Source organism: Corvus hawaiiensis, chromosome 6 (assembly GCF_020740725.1).
Source record: "Corvus hawaiiensis isolate bCorHaw1 chromosome 6, bCorHaw1.pri.cur, whole genome shotgun sequence".
Classification (NCBI taxonomy): Eukaryota; Metazoa; Chordata; class Aves; order Passeriformes; family Corvidae; genus Corvus; species Corvus hawaiiensis.
The window spans coordinates 4310236-4317837 of record NC_063218.1 but is presented as its reverse complement, the minus strand read 5'-3'; positions in this window follow the sequence as shown (position 1 = coordinate 4317837).

Below are 7602 nucleotides of genomic sequence, written 5' to 3'. Positions count from 1 at the left end.
TTAAATCATGGTGGTGTGATGGAGCATTGCCTGAATTCAGTGCTCCATTGCTGTAGGAGATTCTGTGTCTTGCAAAGTGTCTTGGTGAGGGTGAGGCCCCTTGAGTCCCTTCCTGGGTTGGGTTCACCTTGTCCTGTCCTTCAAAGCACGTACTTCCAGGTTTCTCAGTCCAATGGCAGTAAACCGTACCATTCTCAGTTCTGGATGTCATGACAAATTCCAGAGCAGGAGGTGGCTCTTTGGATTTAGTTTTCATGGCAATAACTGTCTTAATTCAGATTAGCACTTGAGTTGAACCCCTCATGGGCAGGGAAACCAGTTTGAGGCAATGATTTGCAGATATCCAAACAATTGCTTGTCTAACTTTAAATGCAGGTAGCAGCCCTTATCCTTTGCCCTTCTTGTCCCAGGAGCAGCAGGGAGGACAAGCCAGCCACCAGCTCTCTACTAGAGGACAACAGAAAGATAGGAGCACCCTTCCTGTCCTCATGTTCTGCTGGATAGTGGCTTCTGGGCATTATTTCCTCCCCACCACCTCCTCTGTGGTAGCTGTAAATGGAGACAGATTTCTGGTTTGCTTCTGTATCAAGGCTGGCACGTTGTAGACTTTTTTTTTCTTTCCTGATGTTTCTACACCTGTTTTAAGGAGGGGAGGGAGGCAGATCTCCTGCCCAGTTACACTCACTGCTTTGCTTGTCTTTTTCCCCCTCCATTCTAATTTCTTTTGGTGGTAGGAGATTTCCATACCACATCTTCTGCTTATCTTGGAGTGGGGAAGCAGCTGTGTTTGCCTGTCGTCTTTTCTCTTGTGTGGGGCACTGCTTGCTCTGTGTCAATACAGCCCTCAGTGTATGTAGAAACCTTGGTTTCTACTTTCATTCTATTATCTTTATGTGCCATTTTCCTTTCAGATCTCAGGACTGCACTATCCCTTCCCCTCTGTTACCGCTCTGCCGGAGAGGGAAAAATCTTTTACTTTGCAGTGTGGCTTCTGGGAGACCTTTGCATATTATCTGGTGGTTCTTCATCCATGTGAAGCCTGGCAGGAGAAGTGTAGCTCCCTTCCCCTTTATCTCTCTCCCTTCCCCAAATTCTCTCTTCTCTGCAGGTCTCTGTTTCCATCTCCTCTCTCCTGAACTGTACATTATATTGAAACTTCATATAAGGGGCCAGCCATGGGGGGAAAAGTGTCAGATAGCTTCAACCTTTAGTTAATGTGTCAGGAAAATAACATGTAATGCAAAGTTGAGCCATTTTTAAAGGGTATCTTTGAGATCAGCTTAAATCAAAATCACTTGTTTTGATACTTGATTGAAGTTTTCTTAGTAACTTATTTATTTGTAACTTCACTTCATCCTGATACGGGATGAAACGAAATCTCAGGCTTGCTTGTAGCAGTCCCAAATCCTGCTCATCTGCACTGCTGTTCTTCCTCTGTGAAGTGAGAAGGCCTTGGAGCTGAGGCTGGAACAGGGCTGAGCCACGGGCTGCAGCAATTCCCACCCTTGCCAGGCTAAAGCCTGTCCTGGTCGCAGCTGAGCAACTCATCCCTGCTGTGAGGGACCAGCACCCATACTCTCTGCGTGCCCTGACCAACCACCCCTTCAGTGGAAAACCTGTTCCTAATATCCAGTCTCCTAGTGGGGTCAGAGTTGTTCCACCCCAGTAATATAATTTTAGAGCATGTGTGACCATCTCAAGAGAGCCACAGCTGTCAGTGCTGGCTTGTTCAGCTGATCTTCCAATGTGCACCATTCATTGAAAGTTGATATTTTAAAATTTTTCTTCTTGAACTGTTAAACCTCCTCTCCTTTCTCTGAAACCCAAAATCATCTGCAAGGCTGCAGAACCTGGAGAGTGAAGGAAGAAGTGCTGGCTTGGGATGCCAGCATTGCAGCAGCAGTGAAAGCTCCTCACGCTGTGTTTTGTTGTTCTCAGACCTGGATTTAGCAAGGATAGAGGAGAGACCAGATTAAGAGGTGTTGGCCCTTTTCATTTGTCCCCTTTGTATGCACAGTGGAGCTCTGCAAGTTTTGGGGCTGTTTCTCCTCCCCAAAGGAGGCTGTTTGCACCACACTCTTCCCTTGAAATGTTTTCACCTTTATCCCACCTGATCTGTTCTCAGGGCTGCCCTTGCCCTTCTCAGCCCCATCCCAAGGGTATATCCTGGCACAAAGGAGCCCTGGCAGTGTCTTGGATGTACAGCTGCTTTTCCATGGTGGCCATCAATCTCTTGGGGACAGGAGCTGTTGTGCTGTCAGGAGTTCAGCCTCATCAAGGGCCTCTCTTTGCTTCAAAAGAAAGAGACTGTGGAGAGAAGATGTTTCCAGAACCAATTCCAAACTCCAGGTGTCAAGATAAACAGCTCCTGCTGGGAGGCACGGTTCAGCTTCACCTGGGTTGCAGATGGTCCTTGTGAACCCTCCACTGCTTTCACTGATGTTTGAGCATTGTGGAGAAGCCAGTGAACACCAGCTTGCATTTGAAACATTTTTATAACATCCATTTTACTGTAAACAATTCATTAAAATGACTTGCTGAGTCTTAGGCACGTGGATTTTTGAAGGTTGCTCATTTTACTTATCCACCCAAAGTCAATTTGAGTATGAATATATAACATTTTACTCATAATAGCAAACAACTTCAGAGAAGAGACATTTATTCTGGAGGCAGAGATTCAAACTAGACAGCAATGATGCATTACAAATATATAATTATTTGCACTAATATTTGAGCAGGTGGAATGGATTAGTACATGGTCAACATTGCGCTGCTGATAACATGTATTTTTCTATATTAATATGTACTGTGCAACATGTATTAAAATTGTCAATAATTCATTTTAACAGAGATAGCAATATTTATATTGCTGTGTTCTACAGACAGCAGAGTGAATTGTTAAAATGTGTAAAGCTGGGCTAGATTTAACTTAACTTTGTTCCCCAGCATGTGTGTTTTTAATTTCTCATTAAGAAAAAAAAATTACACCTTTCAACCTAGGAAGGTCCTTTCTCTTCCATGGAATTTCTTATCCAAGTCCTTTCCTTCTCCCTCCAGCCTGTTAGGGAAAAGCTTGAGATAAGATCTCCAAGACCCAGCCCAGTCCCTTGTAATAGGTGGATTCCTCCTGTGGATTTTCCTGAATTATACTGAGTTCAGGTGTTTTGGGTTTTTTCTATTTTTAAGACCTATTTTGTCTTCTGCTATGTTTGTGTTGTTTTCCCTTCTTAATGCATTTTTGAAGCCCCTGTGGGTAAAGTCAGTCTGTTTAACCAGTGAATGTATCTCCTTTTATAAAGAAGGATCAAGAGGAGACATTCTGGGATAAGCAGGAAATGCTACACAGGATGAGCCACTAAATTTTAGAGGAATATCTTAAACTGTCAGAGGGCAGAGTTAGGTTCAATACTAGGAAGAAATTCTTCACTGTGAGGGTGGGGAGGCCCTGGCACAGGGTGCCCAGAGAAGCTGTGGTTGCCCCTGGATCCCTGGCAGTGTTCAGGCCAGGTTGGACAGGGCTTGGAGCAACCTGGGACAGTGGAAAGTGTCCCCGCCCGTGGCAGGGAGTGGAATGAGAGAGGCTTTAAAGTCCCTTCTGACTAAAATAGTTCTGTAATGTTGGATCATGTTGTCTGCCAGTATTTCTTGACAATTGTTTTGTTCTGACATGCAGATCTGGGGTTGTATTTGGGGAAAAAAAAATGCATTTTGCTGCTTTTTTACTCCTGGGGAAATCTGTTTGCAGGGAGGCAACTAAATTGTGAGCAGCAGCAGTTCAAAGCAGCCAGAATCCCTGCATCCATCTGAAGACTTTAAAAGAATGTTTCTGACCAGCCAGACACAAGTTCAACTGGGCTAAAGAATCTCTCCATTTGTGTACCCTTTTTTTTGTATATATGGGGTTTTTTTGGTATATATGCTGATATATATTAATTTCAGAAGTGGCTGTGGGGATAGAGTGCTCCTTCCTCTTGTCTAGGCAACTCCTTTATTCTGAAATAGCATCTTACATTTGAAAAGCTTCTTTAACTGTGGAAAGACGTCTTTCTTCAGTGTCAGAGCATCTGCCATAAATGTCTGCATGAACTGAGCCCCCAGTCGAGACTAAAGAAAAGAAAGTCTTGCTTAGCTATTGACAGTCAACTTTCTGCTTTTTAATTTACTTTTTTTCTTCCTGCAACAGTGAGAGCCTTAAATAGTAATTTTGAGGCAGAGCTTGAAGTCCAGGTCTTCTGAAGGAGACCAGAAATAGCTGGCTTATGTCTGCTCAACATATAGGGCGCAGTGCCAAATTCACTGCTGGTGTGAGCAGCTGTAACTTTGCCAGCTTCAATGGAAATATGAATTTTTAGAAGTCCATAAGCACGTTAGACACATACCTTTGTCTTCCCACAATTAGTTTTGTTGCCTGCATAGCATGAGGCTTTCTGTAGTACATAATCCAATGCCTAAATATAGTAATTCCAATGCACTTGAGATCAATTAGATTTGTACTTTTAAACTCAGTTTTGTCTATAAAGATAATGTTATATTGCTGAAGGGATTTGGTATTTAAAGTGTCTGAACAAGTCTAAGTGGCTCTTGGGCATTATAATTTTTATTTAGCTGCTTTTAGCCCAATCACTAATCAAATTAAACCTACCATGACTGGTGTATAACTCAGAGCAGACAGTGGAGCGTCTTTAGCTGATAGCACTTAATTTGTTGATGAGAGGGGTGCTAAGGTGGTGCTTCTGTTAGCAAGAAAAGACTCCTCTTTTCTGCAAATTGAAAAATAGGTTAAAGTGACTTTAGGGAAACAAAACCACATAGGTTCGAGGTTGTAGTCGCCCCTGCAAAGATGGACAAAGATTTCTTTGAAGTCTTTGCACTACGAAGGTGCTTTGCTTTAAAGGAAATGACTTTATTTGGTCTTTACAAACAACAGTCCTGTAAGAATAATGCTGCTGGTTGTGTGAAGGGAGGAGGGGGAGGGTAAGAAAGAGCTGTCAGCTTCCCTCTAGGACATTATTGCAGAAGGTACCCTCAGATCAGGCCACTGGAGGGACAATGCCTTGTGCAGCACTGATATGATCCAAAACGTGGTTTGTTTCTGTCGAGAGAGCTGGAGCCGTTCTTTGTGCAACATGTAATTCCCTCTGTGTTGGTGTTTTCCATTCAGACCCACTGTGTGAGGTAAGGAACAGGAAGGTGGGCAGTTTTCTGTTTTGTTTCATGGAAAAATGGTACATTTAGCAACGTGAGAGGCTGAGCTGAAAAAGAGAAGGCAGGAAATTATGATTCAATGGTAGTGCTGAGTGCCCGACTGTTCAGTCAGGTGGCAAGGGCAGAATTCAACAGCAGTGTCAGCTAAAAAAGAGAGTTCATCCTGGGGCTTTATTTCTAGGACTCAGTAAGGTCCTAATCAGGCTCAGGAAATGTCTGCTCTTAGAAACTCCTAAGAGTCTGTCAACTTGGTTTAAAAAAGAAAAAAATGGTATGAGTGTCAACTGTGCTGTCAGACACACTCTTACACTTGTCTCCAGCTTTGAGTTGGAGTGTACTTGCTTCTAATTGTCAGTGCCAGAAAATTGCTTCATGCCAAAAAAGACACGGAACAGCTCTCCTCCTTGAGCATTCCCTGTATAAAATAGATCCAGAAAGAACTAGATGTGCTGAGGAAGCGATGGGAGAGAGACATAATATTTTGAAAGTTTTTGTTTTAATTCAGTGGGTAGTTATTTTTTGGATGTTGGACTTTGTGGATTCCAAGGGGAAATGGAACAGAGCCAGCTCTGTGGTGGAACAAGATTGCAGAAGACAACGCAGCTACTCTGCACTGCCACACAAGACAGAATTGGAGCCAAAAGAAGCAAAAGTGGAGCAGTTCCCCAGGCATGGTAACATCGTGGGGGACTGATCACCCAATTCCCATTCTGTGAGTTTAAATGGGCACTGTGCTCGTTGTGCAGGCTCTCTGTATCATGGAATAAAAGAGAAGGGATCTATTCCAAAGTCTGATTCATCCTGGTGTGGAACTAAAGTAGGACAGATGATTTGCTTCCTAGAAGAGTCTCAGTTGCTTCATCACTTCTCAAGGGATGCAAGCCACTTGTTTATACCAGCTAAAATGAGATGCCTAATGAGTTAGATAACCTCATCTACTTGTAGAGGCCAAGAAAGCCATGGCTATTTGTTATTTTGACCCCTGAAAACTGTCTGTAATGAATTCAGCTTGCACGGCTCATTGGGCTTCATCTTCCCTGTCAACAGGAAGAACCTAGAGATGATTTGGCTTCCCTGCTATGTCTGGTGGTAGACTGGAGAGCAGAGAATTTGATAGCAGGCAAATGCTTCCTTTCTGTGTGCAGGAATTGTCTTTATGATGGCTGCACAGCCCCTCTGGCTGCCGTGGCACAGTGCTGCTCAGGGGTTTATCTCCCGTGGCAGTGCTGTGTGAAGGAACACATTAGGGTGATGCAGGCATGAAACTGCTTCCTGAATTGCTTTGATCTTGGTCTCTTTGGTGATCAGAAAGCCTAGGGATGAGCCTCTTCTGGAGGAGCCATTCTGTTGTGACTGATGAAGAAAACAAGCAAATGGAGGAGCAAGAGAAAAGAGGTTAAACTGGACAAAAGGCTTGGACTGAAATCTGAAAAACACTTCCTTTATTTCTCTTTGCTTTACTCTAAACAAGTCTTTGATTTCTTTAATCTGACACTGGCTAACTTCAAACAAAATGAGTTTTCTTCTAGCTTGGTTCCCTTCTGCTTGGCATCTCTCTCCTTGCACACCTGCTGGTCCTTGGCAGAGCAGAACAGGCCCCCTCTCCCTGTGCTCGCCCTGGATCCCAGCTCTGCCTGCCTGAGTGGCAGCTGCTGTCTGACCGTTCGCTCTGCCCGTGGCTGGGCACTCGTCTAACGCTGCACAAAGAGCTGTGCTGCAAGTTCGACAATCTACAGATGCCATCCATCTGTTCCATCACCAGCTTCTGGGAGGAATGGGCTTTCTTCTCTTCTCCTTGGAAGTCTCTATCCTGATTCTTTTTCCACAGAGAACTTCCCTTCGTTTTGCGGTGCTGGGCCTGGTCTGAGTGGCTTCTCAGGCTTTTTGGTATTTCAGAGCTACTCAGGCAGTGTGTTGGGGTGCACCTCATGTCTGCCTGCTTCCTGCAGGGCTCTGGTTATGACCTGCCCTCATATGCCCTCCCTGCTTTCACCCTCTTGTTTTCCAGGATCCATTTCTAGCTAAGGCTTATCAGGCCATAACAGAAATAATGCCTGTTGCCCTTCCCAGAGCAGCTGAAGAATTAAGAGATTTTTTTTTCCCCTGTGCAGCAATGAAGGTTATTTCCAGCCATCCTATTTGCCCTTCTCTGTGTTATGAACTGTGAACCACAAAACATCTTTTTGCCCCATCAAAGGGTCACTTGGGCTTCCCGATCAGTTTATTTTTTTTAAACCAGTTCCCTGAGTTTGAGAATCTCTAAAGCTGAAGGCCAGCACCAACATCAAGGAGAAATTATTTATCTCCTTCAGAAGAAAATCCTGTGTTTGGCTGGACATCCTCCTGGATGCCCATCTCTCCCAGGATGCTTCCATCTGACCTGCCATTCTCTTTCAA